Source organism: Nematostella vectensis, chromosome 12 (genome assembly GCF_932526225.1).
Source record: "Nematostella vectensis chromosome 12, jaNemVect1.1, whole genome shotgun sequence".
In the NCBI taxonomy this organism is placed as follows: domain Eukaryota; kingdom Metazoa; phylum Cnidaria; class Anthozoa; order Actiniaria; family Edwardsiidae; genus Nematostella; species Nematostella vectensis.
Genome location: NC_064045.1, coordinates 13,680,523 through 13,700,638, shown reverse-complemented (window position 1 = coordinate 13,700,638; position 20,116 = coordinate 13,680,523).

The following is a 20,116-nucleotide window of genomic DNA, read 5'->3' as shown; positions in this document are numbered from 1 at the left end:
CTACAAAGCCATAAAGAAATATGTATTGCTCATCTAAATTATACAAGTAAATGATAATATTAAAAAAGAACTACTGTAAGTAATTAGAGTGGTTTTCATTAACCCGTGAAACAAAGTGTGATAGTTAAACGGTAATAGTTAGTAAAACACAAAAAAGAACAATAGAATCAGATCACCACAAAGTGTAATACGCTAAAGCGTAGTTCACGGGTTAATGAAGGTTTTGACATTTCAACCTTACATCCACATGAAAGTAATGCCTAATATCGAGTGCCCTACAGTAAGTGTTTTGCAGTCAAGTTGTTTTCTGTTAGTAGGTAACAAAATATTCTAAATAATAGTAATCATAGCTATGGTCACCACTTACACATATAGAACTTGTAATGAAAAGAAAAAAAAAAAAATATATATATATATATATATATATATATATATATATATATGCAGTCAAACAACAGAATTGCATGATAACTTTGAATATATTGAATAAAGGACTGCAAAAAAAACATATTTTGTACTAGTTGCTTGAATTGTCCCTTGGCTATTTTTAGCTGAATTCCCCTCCCCCTCTAAAAAAGAAAATAATAATAATAATAGAACAAAACTAAAAAGAAAACAAACACAACAGAGACCCCCACCAACAATTTTGATTTTTTTTTTACTTTCCTTTAAAAGGGGAGTGTCATGGTTAAGAGATTTGCAATAGCTCTAGAGCCCTGACACAATGAACTTCAGTGAAATTCTAATACTGACTTATGAGCTTTTGGTACATGTGGGAGACTTTAAACAAAACAAAAAAAAATGACTACAAACTGTCAATTAACATAGTTTTCAATATAATATTGCATATTATTTAATAAGGTATTCACAGCTTTTAAAAAGTTCAACTGTTTGTTGACACTTGAAAACCTACAATAATCACTGACTCCAGACATGCGCAGTACTATGTTGCTGCCCCCTTTAAAGTAAAATACAGCTTTACTTAGTCAGCGTAGACAAAATTGCGGATTTTGTCAATATTCTAATATGAATATGTCAATATTCTCCCCCCTTACGTCTTTATTTCTATTTATTTTATGATTTTCACATGATACCAAAACAGCGTCTTTTTTCTTCGCTAATTTGATGTCATGTACACAATAAAAGAGATGCGCCCGTGCGCATGGCGAGTCCCCAAGGGACCCAAGACGCCCAAATAGACCTCTATTTTTTGTCATCCACAATCTCGGCGAGCTGTGCGTGGCGTAACCGTATTACAGGCCTGGGATCCTGGTTATTGTCCTCCCCATTAATGCGCGGGTTGGGATAACCTTGCAAGAGTGTTGTACAGCATATTCGCTCGGAAATATCGGTGCTTGGGGCCTTCGGGTTCTTTACAGCCTTCCGTAAAAGCCTTGTGCTGCCATACCGATTGGGTAATCCGTATGTATGGTTTCCGTTTTGTTCTTCAGACCGGGTTCGATCCCAGGCCAATGGGCTTTTTTTTTAATTCGTTTTTTTCTTTGTGCTGGACCCCCTTAATCCTGATAGGTTTTGCGCAAAAATAATAAAAAAAAAGTGAGTTTGCAAAATAATCTTGCTAGATTTATTGATTATATGTATTCACATTGTTCCTAGGAAGTTAACAAAAAACACAAAGCAAAGAGTTTGAGGAAGTAAACAAGTATGTGAACTTTAATGTTCTATTTGAAGGGGTGCATTTTGTACAGGGAAGCATACATAGAATGCTTAACTGGTGGAGAGGGGAGAGGTAAAAGTTTATTGAGCATAATTTCAACAATAGCAGGGGGAAGAGAGGGGCACTCTCTTCATACAATATTGCAGTTGTTACCTATTATTAAATAAGTTTGTAACATGTCTTTGTTTATTAAGCAAGGTCTATTTCTGAGACAAGCAAACTCAAGTAAGGCTGTTGAAATAACAGGTGAGTGTTAAAAGAAAAACAATTATCTGATTAGAAAACTACTGTAGATTCCTTTGCACCAAAATAAGAACAAACTTCATTTTGTTTGTTATTTATGAGGAACGAGATGAGCTCTACAAAGCCATAAAGAAATATGTATTGCTCATCTAAATTATACAAGTAAATGATAATATTAAAAAAGAACTACTGTAAGTAATTAGAGTGGTTTTCATTAACCCGTGAAACAAAGTGTGATAGTTAAACGGTAATAGTTAGTAAAACACAAAAAAGAACAATAGAATCAGATCACCACAAAGTGTAATACGCTAAAGCGTAGTTCACGGGTTAATGAAGGTTTTGACATTTCAACCTTACATCCACATGAAAGTAATGCCTAATATCGAGTGCCCTACAGTAAGTGTTTTGCAGTCAAGTTGTTTTCTGTTAGTAGGTAACAAAATATTCTAAATAATAGTAATCATAGCTATGGTCACCACTTACACATATAGAACTTGTAATGAAAAGAAAGAAATATATATATATATATATATATATATATATATATATATATATATATATATATATATATATATATATATATGCAGTCAAACAACAGAATTGCATGATAACTTTGAATATATTGAATAAAGGACTGCAAAAAAAACATATTTTGTACTAGTTGCTTGAATTGACCCTTGGCTATTTTTAGCTGAATTCCCCTCCCCCTCTAAAAAAGAAAATAATAATAATAATAGAACAAAACTAAAAAGAAAACAAACACAACAGAGACCCCCACCAACAATTTTGATTTTTTTTTTACTTTCCTTTAAAAGGGGAGTGTCATGGTTAAGAGATTTGCAATAGCTCTAGAGCCCTGACACAATGAACTTCAGTGAAATTCTAATACTGACTTATGAGCTTTTGGTACATGTGGGAGACTTTAAACAAAACAAAAAAAAATGACTACAAACTGTCAATTAACATAGTTTTCAATATAATATTGCATATTATTTAATAAGGTATTCACAGCTTTTAAAAAGTTCAACTGTTTGTTGACACTTGAAAACCTACAATAATCACTGACTCCAGACATGCGCAGTACTATGTTGCTGCCCCCTTTAAAGTAAAATACAGCTTTACTTAGTCAGCGTAGACAAAATTGCGGATTTTGTCAATATTCTAATATGAATATGTCAATATTCTCCCCCCTTACGTCTTTATTTCTATTTATTTTATGATTTTCACATGATACCAAAACAGCGTCTTTTTTCTTCGCTAATTTGATGTCATGTACACAATAAAAGAGATGCGCCCGTGCGCATGGCGAGTCCCCAAGGGACCCAAGACGCCCAAATAGACCTCTATTTTTTGTCATCCACAATCTCGGCGAGCTGTGCGTGGCGTAACCGTATTACAGGCCTGGGATCCTGGTTATTGTCCTCCCCATTAATGCGCGGGTTGGGATAACCTTGCAAGAGTGTTGTACAGCATATTCGCTCGGAAATATCGGTGCTTGGGGCCTTCGGGTTCTTTACAGCCTTCCGTAAAAGCCTTGTGCTGCCATACCGATTGGGTAATCCGTATGTATGGTTTCCGTTTTGTTCTTCAGACCGGGTTCGATCCCAGGCCAATGGGCTTTTTTTTTAATTCGTTTTTTTCTTTGTGCTGGACCCCCTTAATCCTGATAGGTTTTGCGCAAAAATAATAAAAAAAAGTGAGTTTGCAAAATAATCTTGCTAGATTTATTGATTATATGTATTCACATTGTTCCTAGGAAGTTAACAAAAAACACAAAGCAAAGAGTTTGAGGAAGTAAACAAGTATGTGAACTTTAATGTTCTATTTGAAGGGGTGCATTTTGTACAGGGAAGCATACATAGAATGCTTAACTGGTGGAGAGGGGAGAGGTAAAAGTTTATTGAGCATAATTTCAACAATAGCAGGGGGAAGAGAGGGGCACTCTCTTCATACAATATTGCAGTTGTTACCTATTATTAAATAAGTTTGAAACATGTCTTTGTTTATTAAGCAAGGTCTATTTCTGAGACAAGCAAACTCAAGTAAGGCTGTTGAAATAACAGGTGAGTGTTAAAAGAAAAACAATTATCTGATTAGAAAACTACTGTAGATTCCTTTGCACCAAAATAAGAACAAACTTCATTTTGTTTGTTATTTATGAGGAACGAGATGAGCTCTACAAAGCCATAAAGAAATATGTATTGCTCATCTAAATTATACAAGTAAATGATAATATTAAAAAAGAACTACTGTAAGTAATTAGAGTGGTTTTCATTAACCCGTGAAACAAAGTGTGATAGTTAAACGGTAATAGTTAGTAAAACACAAAAACGAACAATAGAATCAGATCACCACAAAGTGTAATACGCTAAAGCGTAGTTCACGGGTTAATGAAGGTTTTGACATTTCAACCTTACATCCACATGAAAGTAATGCCTAATATCGAGTGCCCTACAGTAAGTGTTTTGCAGTCAAGTTGTTTTCTGTTAGAAGGTAACAAAATATTCTAAATAATAGTAATCATAGCTATGGTCACCACTTACACATATAGAACTTGTAATGAAAAGAAAGAAAAAAAATATATATATATATGCAGTCAAACAACAGAATTGCATGATAACTTTGAATATATTGAATATAGGACTGCAAAAAAAACATCTTTTGTACTAATTGCTTGAATTGACCCTTGGCTATTTTTAGCTGAATTCCCCTCCCCCTCTAAAAAAGAAAATAATAATAATAATAGAACAAAACCAAAAAGAAAACAAACACAACAGAAACCCCCACCAACAATTTTGATTTTTTTTACTTTCCTTTAAAAGGGGAGTGTCATGGTTAAGAGATTTGCAATAGCTCTAGAGCCCTGACACAATGAACTTCAGTGAAATTCTAATACTGACTTATGAGCTTTTGGTACATGTGGGAGACTTTGAACAAAACAAAAAAAAAATGACCACAAACTGTCAATTAACATAGTTTTCAATATAATATTGCATATTATTTAATAAGGTATTCACAGCTTTTAAAAAGTTCAACTGTTTGTTGACACTTAAAAGCCTACAATAAACACTGACTCCAGACATGCGCAGTACTATGTTGCTGCCCCTTTAAAGTAAAATACAGCTTTACTTAGTCAGCGTAGACAAACTTGCGGATTTTGTCAATATTCTAATATGAATATGTCAATATTCTCCCCCCTTACGTCTTTATTTCTATTTATTTTATGATTTTCACATGATACCAAAACAGCGTCTTTTTTCTTCGCTAATTTGATGTCATGTACACAATAAAAGAGATGCGCCCGTGCGCATGGTGAGTCCCCAAGGGACCCAAGAAGCCCAAATAGACCTCTATTTTTTTGTCATCCACAATCTCGGCGAGCTGTGCGTGGCGTAACCGTATTACAGGCCTGGGATCCTGGTTATTGTCCTCCCCATTAATGCGCGGGTTGGGATAACCTTGCAAGAGTGTTGTACAGCATATTCGCTCGGAAATATCGGTGCTTGGGGCCTTCGGGTTCTTTACAGCCTTCCGTAAAAGCCTTGTGCTGCCATACCGATTGGGTAATCCGTATGTATGGTTTCCGTTTTGTTCTTCAGACCGGGTTCGATCCCAGGCCAATGGGCTTTTTTTTTAATTCGTTTTCTTTCTTTGTGCTTGACCCCCCTAATCCTGATTGGTTTTGCGCAAAAATAATAAAAAAAAAGTGAGTTTGCAAAATAAGCTTGCTGGATTTATTGATTATATGTATTCAATTTGTTCCTAGGAAGTTAACAAAAAACACAAAGCAAAGAGTTTGAGGAAGTAAACAAGTATGTGAACTTTAATGTTCTATTTGAAGGGGCGCATTTTGTACAGGGAATCATACATAGAATGCTTAACTGGTGGAGAGGGGAGAGGTAACAGTTTATTGAGCATAATGTCAAAAATAGCAGGGGGAAGGGGGGGGGCACTCTCTTCATACAATATTGCAGTTGTTACCTATTATTAAATAAGTTTGTAACATGTCTTTGTTTATTAAGCAAGGTCTATTTCTGAGACAAGCAAACTCAAGTAAGAGCTGTTGAAATAACAGGTGAGTGTTAAAAAAAACAATTATCTGATTAGAAAACTAATGTAGATTCCTTTGCACCAAATAAGAACAAACTTCATTTTGTTTGTTATTTATGAGGAACGAGATGAGCTCTACAAGGCCAAGAAGAAATATGTATTGCTCATCCAAATTATACAAGTAAATAATAATATTAAAAAAGAATTACTGTAAGTAATTAGAGTGGTTTTCATTAACCCGTGAAACAAAGTGTGATAGTTAAACGGTAATAGTTAGTAAAACACAAAAAAGAACAATAGAATCAGATCACAACAAAGTGTAATATGCTAAAGCGTAGTTCACGGGTTAATGAAGGTTTTGACATTTCAACCTTACATCCACATGAAAGTAATGCCTAATATCGAGTGCCCTACAGTAAGTGTTTTGCAGTCAAGTTGTTTTCTTTTAGTAGGTAAAAAAATATTCTAAATAATAGTAATCATAGCTATGGTCACCACTTACACATATAGAACTTGTAATGAAAAGAAAGAAAAAAAAAATGACCACAAACTGTCAATTAACATAGTTTTCAATATAATATTGCATATTATTTAATAAGGTATTCACAGCTTTTAAAAAGTTCAACTGTTTGTTGACACTTGAAAACCTACAATAATCACTGACTCCAGACATGCGCAGTACTATGTTGCTGCCCCTTTAAAGTAAAATACAGCTTTACTTAGTCAGCGTAGACAAAATTGCGGATTTTGTCAATATTCTAATATGAATATGTCAATATTCTCCCCCCTTACGTCTTTATTTCTATTTATTTTATGATTTTCACATGATACCAAAACAGCGTCTTTTTTCTTCGCTAATTTGATGTCATGTACACAATAAAAGAGATGCGCCCGTGCGCATGGCGAGTCCCCAAGGGACCCAAGACGCCCAAATAGACCTCTATTTTTTGTCATCCACAATCTCGGCGAGCTGTGCGTGGCGTAACCGTATTACAGGCCTGGGATCCTGGTTATTGTCCTCCCCATTAATGCGCGGGTTGGGATAACCTTGAAAGAGTGTTGTACAGCATATTCGCTCGGAAATATCGGTGCTTGGGGCCTTCGGGTTCTTTACAGCCTTCCGTAAAAGCCTTGTGCTGCCATACCGATTGGGTAATCCGTATGTATGGTTTCCGTTTTGTTCTTCAGACCGGGTTCGATCCCAGGCCAATGGGCTTTTTTTTTTAATTCGTTTTTTTTCTTTGTGCTGGACCCCCTTAATCCTGATAGGTTTTGCGCAAAAATAATAAAAAAAAAAGTGAGTTTGCAAAATAATCTTGCTAGATTTATTGATTAAATGTATTCAATTTGTTCCTAGGAAGTTAACAAAAAACACAAAGCAAAGAGTTTGAGGAAGTAAACAAGTATGTGAACTTTAATGTTCTATTTGAAGGGGTGCATTTTGTACAGGGAAGCATACATAGAATGCTTAACTGGTGGAGAGGGGAGAGGTAAAAGTTTATTGAGCATAATTTCAACAATAGCAGGGGGAAGAGAGGGGCACTCTCTTCATACAATATTGCAGTTGTTACCTATTATTAAATAAGTTTGAAACATGTCTTTGTTTATTAAGCAAGGTCTATTTCTGAGACAAGCAAACTCAAGTAAGGCTGTTGAAATAACAGGTGAGTGTTAAAAGAAAAACAATTATCTGATTAGAAAACTACTGTAGATTCCTTTGCACCAAAATAAGAACAAACTTCATTTTGTTTGTTATTTATGAGGAACGAGATGAGCTCTACAAAGCCATAAAGAAATATGTATTGCTCATCTAAATTATACAAGTAAATGATAATATTAAAAAAGAACTACTGTAAGTAATTAGAGTGGTTTTCATTAACCCGTGAAACAAAGTGTGATAGTTAAACGGTAATAGTTAGTAAAACACAAAAAAGAACAATAGAATCAGATCACCACAAAGTGTAATACGCTAAAGCGTAGTTCACGGGTTAATGAAGGTTTTGACATTTTAACCTTACATCCACATGAAAGTAATGCCTAATATCGAGTGCCCTACAGTAAGTGTTTTGCAGTCAAGTTGTTTTCTGTTAGTAGGTAAAAAAAATATTCTAAATAATAGTTATCATAGCTATGGTCACCACTTACACATATAGAACTTGTAATGAAAAGAAAGAAAATATATATATATATATATGCAGTCAAACAACAGAATTGCATGATTACTTTGAATATATTGAATAAAGGACTGCAAAAAAACATCTTTTGTACTAGTTGCTTGAATTGACCCTTGGCTATTTTTAGCTGAATTCCCCTCCCCCTCTAAAAAAGAAAATAATAATAATAATAGATCAAAACTAAAAAGAAAACAAACACAACAGAGACCCCCACCAACAATTTTGATTTTTTTTACTTTCCTTTAAAAGGGGAGTGTCATGGTTAAGAGATTTGCAATAGCTCTAGAGCCCTGACACAATGAACTTCAGTGAAATTCTAATACTGACTTATGAGCTTTTGGTACATGTGGGAGACTTTAAACAAAACAAAAAAAATGACCACAAACTGTCAATTAACATAGTTTTCAATATAATATTGCATATTATTTAATAAGGTATTGACAGCTTTTAAAAAGTTCAACTGTTTGTAGACACTTAAAAGCCTACAATAAGCACTGACTCCAGATATGCGCAGTACTATGCTGCTACCCCTTTAAAGTAAAATACAGCTTTACTTAGTCAGCGTAGACAATATTGCGGATTTTGTCAATATTCTAATATGAATATGTCAATATTCTCCCCCCTTACGTCTTTATTTCTATTTATTTTATGCTTTTCACATGATACCAAAACAGCGTCTTTTTTCTTCGCTAATTTGATGTCATGTACACAATAAAAGAGATGCGCCCGTGCGCATGGCGAGTCCCCAAGGGACCCAAGACGCCCAAATAGACCTCTATTTTTTGTCATCCACAATCTCGGCGAGCTGTGCGTGGCGTAACCGTATTACAGGCCTGGGATCCTGGTTATTGTCCTCCCCATTAATGCGCGGGTTGGGATAACCTTGCAAGAGTGTTGTACAGCATATTCGCTCGGAAATATCGGTGCTTGGGGCCTTCGGGTTCTTTACAGCCTTCCGTAAAAGCCTTGTGCTGCCATACCGATTGGGTAATCCGTATGTATGGTTTCCGTTTTGTTCTTCAGACCGGGTTCGATCCCAGGCCAATGGGCTTTTTTTTTTAATTCGTTTTTTTTTCTTTGTGCTGGACCCCCTTAATCCTGATAAGTTTTGCGCAAAAATAATAAAAAAAAAGTGAGTTTGCAAAATAATCTTGCTAGATTTATTGATTATATGTATTCAATTTGTTCCTAGGAAGTTAACAAAAAACACAAAGCAAAGAGTTTGAGGAAGTAAACAAGTATGTGAACTTTAATGTTCTATTTGAAGGGGTGCATTTTGTACAGGGAAGCATACATAGAATGCTTAACTGGTGGAGAGGGGAGAGGTAAAAGTTTATTGAGCATAATTTCAACAATAGCAGGGGGAAGAGAGGGGCACTCTCTTCATACAATATTGCAGTTGTTACCTATTATTAAATAAGTTTGAAACATGTCTTTGTTTATTAAGCAAGGTCTATTTCTGAGACAAGCAAACTCAAGTAAGGCTGTTGAAATAACAGGTGAGTGTTAAAAGAAAAACAATTATCTGATTAGAAAACTACTGTAGATTCCTTTGCACCAAAATAAGAACAAACTTCATTTTGTTTGTTATTTATGAGGAACGAGATGAGCTCTACAAAGCCATAAAGAAATATGTATTGCTCATCTAAATTATACAAGTAAATGATAATATTAAAAAAGAACTACTGTAAGTAATTAGAGTGGTTTTCATTAACCCGTGAAACAAAGTGTGATAGTTAAACGGTAATAGTTAGTAAAACACAAAAAAGAACAATAGAATCAGATCACCACAAAGTGTAATACGCTAAAGCGTAGTTCACGGGTTAATGAAGGTTTTGACATTTTAACCTTACATCCACATGAAAGTAATGCCTAATATCGAGTGCCCTACAGTAAGTGTTTTGCAGTCAAGTTGTTTTCTGTTAGTAGGTAAAAAAAATATTCTAAATAATAGTTATCATAGCTATGGTCACCACTTACACATATAGAACTTGTAATAAAAAGAAAGAAAATATATATATATATATATATATATATATATATATGCAGTCAAACAACAGAATTGCATGATTACTTTGAATATATTGAATAAAGGACTACAAAAAAACATCTTTTGTACTAGTTGCTTGAATTGACCCTTGGCTATTTTTAGCTGAATTCCCCTCCCCCTCTAAAAAAGAAAATAATAATAATAATAGAACAAAACTAAAAAGAAAACAAACACAACAGAGACCCCCACCAACAATTTTGATTTTTTTTACTTTCCTTTAAAAGGGGAGTGTCATGGTTAAGAGATTTGCAATAGCTCTAGAGCCCTGACACAATGAACTTCAGTGAAATTCTAATACTGACTTATGAGCTTTTGGTACATGTGGGAGACTTTAAACAAAACAAAAAAAATGACCACAAACTGTCAATTAACATAGTTTTCAATATAATATTGCATAATATTTAATAAGGTATTGACAGCTTTTAAAAAGTTCAACTGTTTGTAGACACTTAAAAGCCTACAATAAGCACTGACTCCAGATATGCGCAGTACTATGCTGCTACCCCTTTAAAGTAAAATACAGCTTTACTTAGTCAGCGTAGACAATATTGCGGATTTTGTCAATATTCTAATATGAATATGTCAATATTCTCCCCCCTTACGTCTTTATTTCTATTTATTTTATGCTTTTCACATGATACCAAAACAGCGTCTTTTTTCTTCGCTACTTTGATGTCATGTACACAATAAAAGAGATGCGCCCGTGCGCATGGCGAGTCCCCAAAGCACCCAAGACGCCCAAATAGACCTCTATTTTTTGTCATCCACAATCTCGGCGAGCTGTGCGTGGCGTAACCGTATTACAGGCCTGGGATCCTGGTTATTGTCCTCCCCATTAATGCGCGGGTTGGGATAACCTTGCAAGAGTGTTGTACAGCATATTCGCTCGGAAATATCGGTGCTTGGGGCCTTCGGGTTCTTTACAGCCTTCCGTAAAAGCCTTGTGCCGCCATACCGATTGGGTAATCCGTATGTATGGTTTCCGTTTTGTTCTTCAGACCGGGTTCGATCCCAGGCCAATGGGCTTTTTTTTAATTCGTTTTTTTTCTTTGTGCTGGACCCCCTTAATCCTGATAGGTTTTCCGCAAAAATAATAAAAAAAAAGTGAGTTTGCAAAATAATCTTGCTAGATTTATTGATTATATGTATTCAATTTGTTCCTAGGAAGTTAACAAAAAACACAAAGCAAAGAGTTTGAGGAAGTAAACAAGTATGTGAACGTTAATGTTCTATTTGAAGGGGCGCATTTTGTACAGGGAAGCATACATAGAATGCTTAACTAGTGGAGAAGGGAGAGGTAACAGTTTATTGAGCATAATGTCAACAATAGCAGGGGGAAGGGAGGGGCACTCTCTTCATACAATATTGCAGTTGTTACCTATTATTAAATAAGTTTGTAACATGTCTTTGTTTATTAAGCAAGGTCTATTTCTGAGACAAGCAAACTCAAGTAAGGCTGTTGAAATAACAGGTGAGTGTTAAAAGAAAAACAATTATCTGATTAGAAAACTACTGTAGATTCCTTTGCACCAAAATAAGAACAAACTTCATTTTGTTTGTTATTTATGAGGAACGAGATGAGCTATACAAAGCCATAAAGAAATATGTATTGCTCATCTAAATTATACAAGTAAATGATAATATTAAAAAAGAACTACTGTAAGTAATTAGAGTGGTTTTCATTAACCCGTGAAACAAAGTGTGATAGTTAAACGGTAATAGTTAGAAAAAAAAACACAAAAAAGAACAATAGAATCAGATCACCACAAAGTGTAATACGCTAAAGCGTAGTTCACGGGTTAATGAAGGTTTTGACATTTCAACCTTACATCCACATGAAAGTAATGCCTAATATCGAGTGCCCTACAGTAAGTGTTTTGCAGTCAAGTTGTTTTCTGTTAGTAGGTAAAAAATTATTCTAAATAATAGTAATCATAGCTATGGTCACCACTTACACATATAGCACTTGTAATGAAAAGAAAGAAAAAAAATATATATGCAGTCAAACAACAGAATTGCATGATAACCTTGAATATATTGAATAAAGGACTGCAAAAAAACATCTTTTGTACTAGTTGCTTGAATTGACCCTTGGCTATTTTTAGCTGAATTCCCCTCCCCCTCTAAAAAAGAAAATAATAATAATAATAATAGAACAAAACTAAAAAGAAAACAAACACAGCAGAGACCCCCACCAACAATTTTGATTTTTTTTACTTTCCTTTAAAGGGGGAGTGTCATGTTTAAGATATTTGCAATAGCTCTAGAGCCCTGACACAATGAACTTCAGTGAAATTCTAATACTGACTTATGAGCTTTTGGTACATGTGGGAGACTTTAAACAAAACAAAAAAAATGACCACAACTGTCCATTAACATAGTTTTCAATATAATATTACATATTATTTAATAAGGTATTGACAGCTTTTAAAAAGTTCAACTGTTTGTAGACACTTAAAAGCCTACAATAAACACTGACTCCAGACATGCGCAGTACTATGCTGCAGCCCCTTTAAAGTAAAATACAGCTTTACTTAGTCAGCGTAGACAAACTTGCGGATTTTGTCAATATTCTAATATGAATATGTCAATATTCTCCCCCCTTACGTCTTTATTTCTATTTATTTTATGCTTTTCACATGATACCAAAACAGCGTCTTTTTTCTTCGCTACTTTGATGTCATGTACACAATAAAAGAGATGCGCCCGTGCGCATGGCGAGTCCCCAAGGGACCCAAGACGCTCAAATAGACCTCTATTTTTTGTCATCCACAATCTCGGCGAGCTGTGCGTGGCGTAACCGTATTACAGGCCTGGGATCCTGGTTATTGTCCTCCCCATTAATGCGCGGGTTGGGATAACCTTGCAAGAGTGTTGTACAGCATATTCGCTCGGAAATATCGGTGCTTGGGGGCTTCGGGTTCTTTACAGCCTTCCGTAAAAGCCTTGTGCTGCCATACCGATTGGGTAATCCGTATGTTTGTTTTCCGTTTTGTTCTTCAGACCGGGTTCGATCCCAGGCCAATGGGCTTTTTTTTTAATTCGTTTTCTTTCTTTGTGCTTGATCCCCCTAATCCTGATTGGTTTTGCGCAAAAATAATAAAAAAAAGTGAGTTTGCAAAATAAGCTTGCTGGATTTATTGATTATATGTATTCAATTTGTTCCTAGAAAGTTAACAAAAAACACAAAGCAAAGAGTTTGAGGAAGTAAACAAGTATGTGAACTTTAATGTTTGAAGGGGTGCATTTTGTACAGGGAAGCATACATAGAATGCTTAACTGGTGGAGAGGGGAGGGGTAACAGTTTATTGAGCATAATGTCAACAATAGCAGGGGGAAGGGGGGGGCACTCTCTTCATACAATATTGCAGTTGTTACCTATTATTAAATAAGTTTGTAACATGTCTTTGTTTATTAAGCAAGGTCTATTTCTGAGACAAGCAAACTCAAGTAAGAGCTGTTGAAATAACAGGTGAGTGTTAAAAAAAAAACAATTATCTGATTAGAAAACTAATGTAGATTCCTTTGCACCGAATAAGAACAAACTTCATTTTGTTTGTTATTTATGAGGAACGAGATGAGCTCTACAAGGCCAAGAAGAAATATGTATTGCTCATCTAAGTTATACAAGTAAATAATAATATTAAAAAAGAATTACTGTAAGTAATTAGAGTGGTTTTCATTAACCCGTGAAACAAAGTGTGATAGTTAAACGGTAATAGTTAGTAAAACACAAAAAAGAACAATAGAATCAGATCACAACAAAGTGTAATACGCTAAAGCGTAGTTCACGGTTAATGAAGGTTTTGACATTTCAACCTAACATCCACATGAAAGTAATGCCTAATATCGAGTGCCCTACAGTAAGTGTTTTGCAGTCAAGTTGTTTTCTTTTAGTAGGTAAAAAATTATTCTAAATAATAGTAATCTTTCCTTTAAAGGGGGAGTGTCATGTTTAAGAGATTTGCAATAGCTCTAGAGCCCTGACACAATGAACTTCAGTGAAATTCTAATACTGACTTATGAGCTTTTGGTACATGTGGGAGACTTTAAACCAAACAAAAAAAAATGACCACAAACTGTCCATTAACATAGTTTTCAATATAATATTGCATATTATTTAATAAGGTATTGACAGCTTTTAAAAAGTTCAACTGTTTGTAGACACTTAAAAGCCTACAATAAACACTGACTCCAGACATGCGCAGTACTATGCTGCTGCCCCTTTAAAGTAAAATACAGCTTTACTTAGTCAGCGTAGACAATATTGCGGATTTTGTCAATATTCTAATATGAATATGTCAATATTCTCCCCCCTTACGTCTTTATTTCTATTTATTTTATGCTTTTCACATGATACCAAAACAGCGTCTTTTTTCTTCGCTAATTTGATGTCATGTACACAATAAAAGAGATGCGCCCGTGCGCATGGCGAGTCCCCAAGGGACCCAAGACGCCCAAATAGACCTCTATTTTTTGCAATCCACAATCTCGGCGAGCTGTGCGTGGCGTAACCGTATTACAGGCTTGGGATCCTGGTTATTGTCCTCCCCATTAATGCGCGGGTTGGGATAACCTTGCAGGAGTGTTGTACAGCATATTCCCTCCGAAAAATCGGTGCTTGGGGCATTCGGGTTCTTTACAGCCTTCCGTAAAAGCCTAGTGCTGCCATACCGATTGGGTAATCCGTATGTATGGTTTCCGTTTTGTTCTTCAGACCGGGTTCGATCCCAGGCCAATGGACTTTTTTTTTGTTCGTTTTCTTTCTTTGTGCTTGACCCCCCTAATCCTGATTGGTTTTGCGCAAAAATAATAAAAAAAAGTGAGTTTGCAAAATAAGCTTGCTGGATTTATTGATTATATGTATTCAATTTGTTCCTAGGAAGTTAACAAAAAACACAAAGCAAAGAGTTTGAGGAAGTAAACAAGTATGTGAACTTTAATGTTCTATTTGAAGGGGCGCATTTTGTACAGGGAAGCATACATAGAATGCTTAACTGGTGGAGAGGGGAGAGGTAACAGTTTATTGAGCATAATGTCAACAATAGCAGGGGGAAGGGAGTTTTGTTCTATTATTATTATTATTTTCTTTTTTAGAGGGGGAGGGGAATTCAGCTAAAAATAGCCAAGGGTCAATTCAAGCAACTAGTACAAAAGATGTTTTTTTGCAGTCCTTTATTCAATATATTCAAGGTTATCATGCAATTCTGTTGTTTGACTGCATATATATATTTTTTCTTTCTTTTCATTACAAGTGCTATATGTGTAAGTGGTGACCATAGCTATGATTACTATTATTTAGAATAATTTTTTACCTACTAACAGAAAACAACTTGACTGCAAAACACTTACTGTAGGGCACTCGATATTAGGCATTACTTTCATGTGGATGTAAGGTTAAAATGTCAAAACCTTCATTAACCCGTGAACTACGCTTTAGCGTATTACACTTTGTGGTGATCTGATTCTATTGTTCTTTTTTGTGTTTTTTTCTAACTATTACCGTTTAACTATCACACTTTGTTTTACGGGTTAATGAAAACCACTCTAATTACTTACAGTAGTTCTTTTTTAATATTATCATTTACTTGTATAGTTTAGATGAGCAATACATATTTCTTTATGGCTTTGTATAGCTCATCTCGTTCCTCATAAATAACAAACAAAATGAAGTTTGTTCTTATTTTGGTGCAAAGGAATCTACAGTAGTTTTCTAATCAGATAATTGTTTTTCTTTTAACACTCACCTGTTATTTCAACAGCCTTACTTGAGTTTGCTTGTCTCAGAAATAGACCTTGCTTAATAAACAAAGACATGTTACAAACTTATCTAATAATAGGTAACAACTGCAATATTGTATGAAGAGAGTGCCCCTCTCTTCCCCCTGCTATTGTTGAAATTATGCTCAATAAACTTTTACCTCTTCCCTCTCCACCAGTTAAGCATTCTATGTATGCTTCCCTGTACAAAATGCACCCCTTCAAACATTAAAGTTCACATACTTGTTTACTTCCTCAAACTCTTTGCTTTGTGTTTTTTGTTAACTTTCTAGGAACAAATTGAATACATATAATCAATAAATCCAGCAAGCTTATTTTGCAAACTCACTTTTTTTTATTATTTTTGCGCAAAACCAATCAGGATTAGGGGGGTCAAGCACAAAGAAAGAAAACGAATTAAAAAAAAAAGCCCATTGGCCTGGGATCGAACCCGGTCTGAAGAACAAAACGGAAACCATACATACGGATTACCCAATCGGTATGGCAGCACAAGGCTTTTACGGAAGGCTGTAAAGAACCCGAAGGCACCAAGCACCGATATTTCCGAGCGAATATGCTGTACAACACTCTTGCAAGGTTATCCCAACCCGCGCATTAATGGGGAGGACAATAACCAGGATCCCAGGCCTGTAATACGGTTACGCCACGCACAGCTCGCCGATTGTGGATGACAAAAAATAGAGGTCTATTTGGGCGTCTTGGGTCCCTTGGGGACTCGCCATGCGCACGGGCGCATCTCTTTTATTGTGTACATGACATCAAAGTAGCGAAGAAAAAAGACGCTGTTTTGGTATCATGTGAAAAGCATAAAATAAATAGAAATAAAGACTTAAGGGGGGAGAATATTGACATATTCATATTAGAATATTGACAAAATCCGCAATATTGTCTACGCTGACTAAGTAAAGCTGTATTTTACTTTAAAGGGGCAGCAGCATAGTACTGCGCATGTCTGGAGTCAGTGTTTATTATAGGCTTTTAAGTGTCTACAAACAGTTGAACTTTTTAAAAGCTGTCAATACATTATTAAATAATATGCAATATTATATTGAAAACTATGTTAATGGACAGTTGTGGTCATTTTTTTTTGTTTTGTTTAAAGTCTCCCACATGTACCAAAAGCTCATAAGTCAGTATTAGAATTTCACTGAAGTTCATTGTGTCAGGGCTCTAGAGCTATTGCAAATCTCTTAAACATGACACTCCCCCTTTAAAGGAAAGTAAAAAAAATCAAGATTGTTGGTGGGGGTCTCTGTTGTGTTTGTTTTCTTTTTAGTTTTGTTCTATTATTATTATTATTATTTTCTTTTTTAGAGGGGGAGGGGAATTCAGCTAAAAATAGCCAAGGGTCAATTCAAGCAACTAGTACAAAAGATGTTTTTTTGCAGTCCTTTATTCAATATATTCAAGGTTATCATGCAATTCTGTTGTTTGACTGCATATATATTTTTTTTCTTTCTTTTCATTACAAGTGCTATATGTGTAAGTGGTGACCATAGCTATGATTACTATTATTTAGAATAATATTTTACCTACTAACAGAAAACAACTTGACTGCAAAACACTTACTGTAGGGCACTCGATATTAGGCATTACTTTCATGTGGATGTAAGGTTGAAATGTCAAAACCTTCATTAACCCGTGAACTACGCTTTAGCGTATTACACTTTGTGGTGATCTGATTCTATTGTTCTTTTTTGTGTTTTTTTTCTAACTATTACCGTTTAACTATCACACTTTGTTTCACGGGTTAATGAAAACCACTCTAATTACTTACAGTAGTTCTTTTTTAATATTATCATTTACTTGTATAATTTAGATGAGCAATACATATTTCTTTATGGCTTTGTATAGCTCATCTCGTTCCTCATAAATAACAAAACAAAATGAAGTTTGTTCTTATTTTGGTGCAAAGAAATCTACAGTAGTTTTCTAATCAGATAATTGTTTTTCTTTTTTAAAAGAAAAACAATTATCTGATTAATATTATCTGATTTTATATTATTAAAATAATATTACCAGATTAAAAAATGATGTAAGTAGTTAAAAAACGCGCGAGTTCAATAGTTTGATATCGAGAACAAGAAAATAAGCAAAAATTGGACATTTGAGATGAATATATCCCTAAAAACCCGAAAAAGACAGCAAAAGTGCTCTCATTTACAAAAGATGCCCGGAAAGAGAAAAGTTGCCGCAAATCCTAAATGTTGCTCAAAAGTTGCCGAGCATCTTGGGGACAGCCCTAGTACCTAGAAATAGCTGAGGGTGGAGGGAGGGGGGGTGGCGGGTGCACAGTCATAGCTACCTTATGGAAAAGCCTAGTATTTGAAAATTCCTTAAAAAGAAATGACCCACTGTTTGAGCGCCAAGGGGGGGGGGGGGGGGTGGCGCACCCCCCTGTATACGCGCCTGAACACATTGTACTAACTTCCACCAGAAGCGGAAGGCAAAAAAGAGCTAGGGCTCCACATCTGCTTAAGAGCAGCTCCTGCTTTAGCCCCCCACCACGCATGGATCGGAAACGGAACATTTCATATTTTGATATTGAAATATTTTAAAAACTACTTCTCTGTCAACCTCTATTTTGATTTAGTCCCCCTTTCATTTATATATCGATAAAACCATAAACGAATACCCGAAAACACAGCTTTGTCTCCAGATTACAAAAGTCAATCAAATGTCAAAGGGATTTCAGATAAGCTGATGCAAATGAGTCATTTCTATTGGTTTGCGCGCTTATGCTTTTCAACCTGTAGGGGTGCGCCGCCTGTGTCGTTGTTTGAGATGAGTATTTAAAAAAAAAACGGTTCTTAACGAATCAGCCCAGGCGAATATCCTTCGCAGCAAAGGATATTGGAGTATGTTGGAATTGTAACTGGTAAGCAGTAAAAAAAAAAAAAAAAAAAATCCAAGGACATGGCCGAGAATCGAACCTCTCCCATATCCGGTAAAATGAGAAAAAAAAAAGACCATACATCCAGACTTACGCTGAAACACCGTATGGCAGCATATAGCTTTTCAGCTAAGCTGGAGATTTCGGCCCCAGCACCGCTATCTAGCGAACTGTACAACACAAAGGAACCTGAGGTACCCGCGCATTAATGGGGAGGCAATAACCAGGATCCCAGGCCTGTCTTAGTCGGTTACGCCACGCACAGCTCGTTGAGATGTACACTTAAACAATTTCGGGGTCCTTTTCACGTTTGTGTCTTTTGGGAATAGGTAATGCTATAGTAATGTTGTGGTGTCGTCATCGTGTGCAGCACACTTCGAGCTAGGCCTACATGCATTGGTGCCTTTAGCCTTTGTTCTTCTTCGTCCAGTCACGCACGTGCATATGACATTGTTTGTGCCCAGAACAACAAAAGCAAACTACATTGAATAGCACGCAATCTAAGTTCTTTTGTGCTCTTAGGTTTTAGAAAATACTGTGATTAAGCCTCTCGTAAGCTACTCTCCTCGAATTTCTTAGGATCATTTCGGATTCTAAAAAGTTCATATTTTTTTTGGCACAGGCATCAGGTGTGGGGATCTCAAACCTAATCGTAGAATCCAAAAATGATACGATTTGAAGTGTAGAGTCTCACACGCTTTAATAAACGCACTTTGTAATAAAAACGCTGACGCACTTTGTTATAAAATCTGATGTACCCAAGGATTTTTATCGTAGTATTTGCAAATAAATATTTTTACAGTAAGCTTCGTAACTCTTGGTTGCTTTTATTGTTTACAATGAAGATCACGTTGTGTTAGCATTTATCTGAAATTCAATTCTGATTTTCTTTTAGAATCGCAAAATATGGCGGTTTAGAAATAAATTCAGGCCCGTACCTAGGGGGTGTGCAGGGGGTGCGAAACCCCCCCCCCTCCCTACCCCCACAACGGCCGAAGGCCCACTTTCGGTTCTCAATAGAGTGCTATTTGTAGACAAAACTATAAAGCATAAGATAGATCACTCTGGTATGCTGCCAAATCTGACAATAAACGTCCGGTGGAGATACTGCAAAGGCATAAAACACCCTTTTTTTTTCGGGGATGGTCAGAATTTTATCAGACAACTCCCTCCCTCTCCCCCCGTAAAATTTAGGTCCACTTTTTCGGATTTCGCACCCCCCCTCCCCCCCTCCCCCCTCCAAAAAA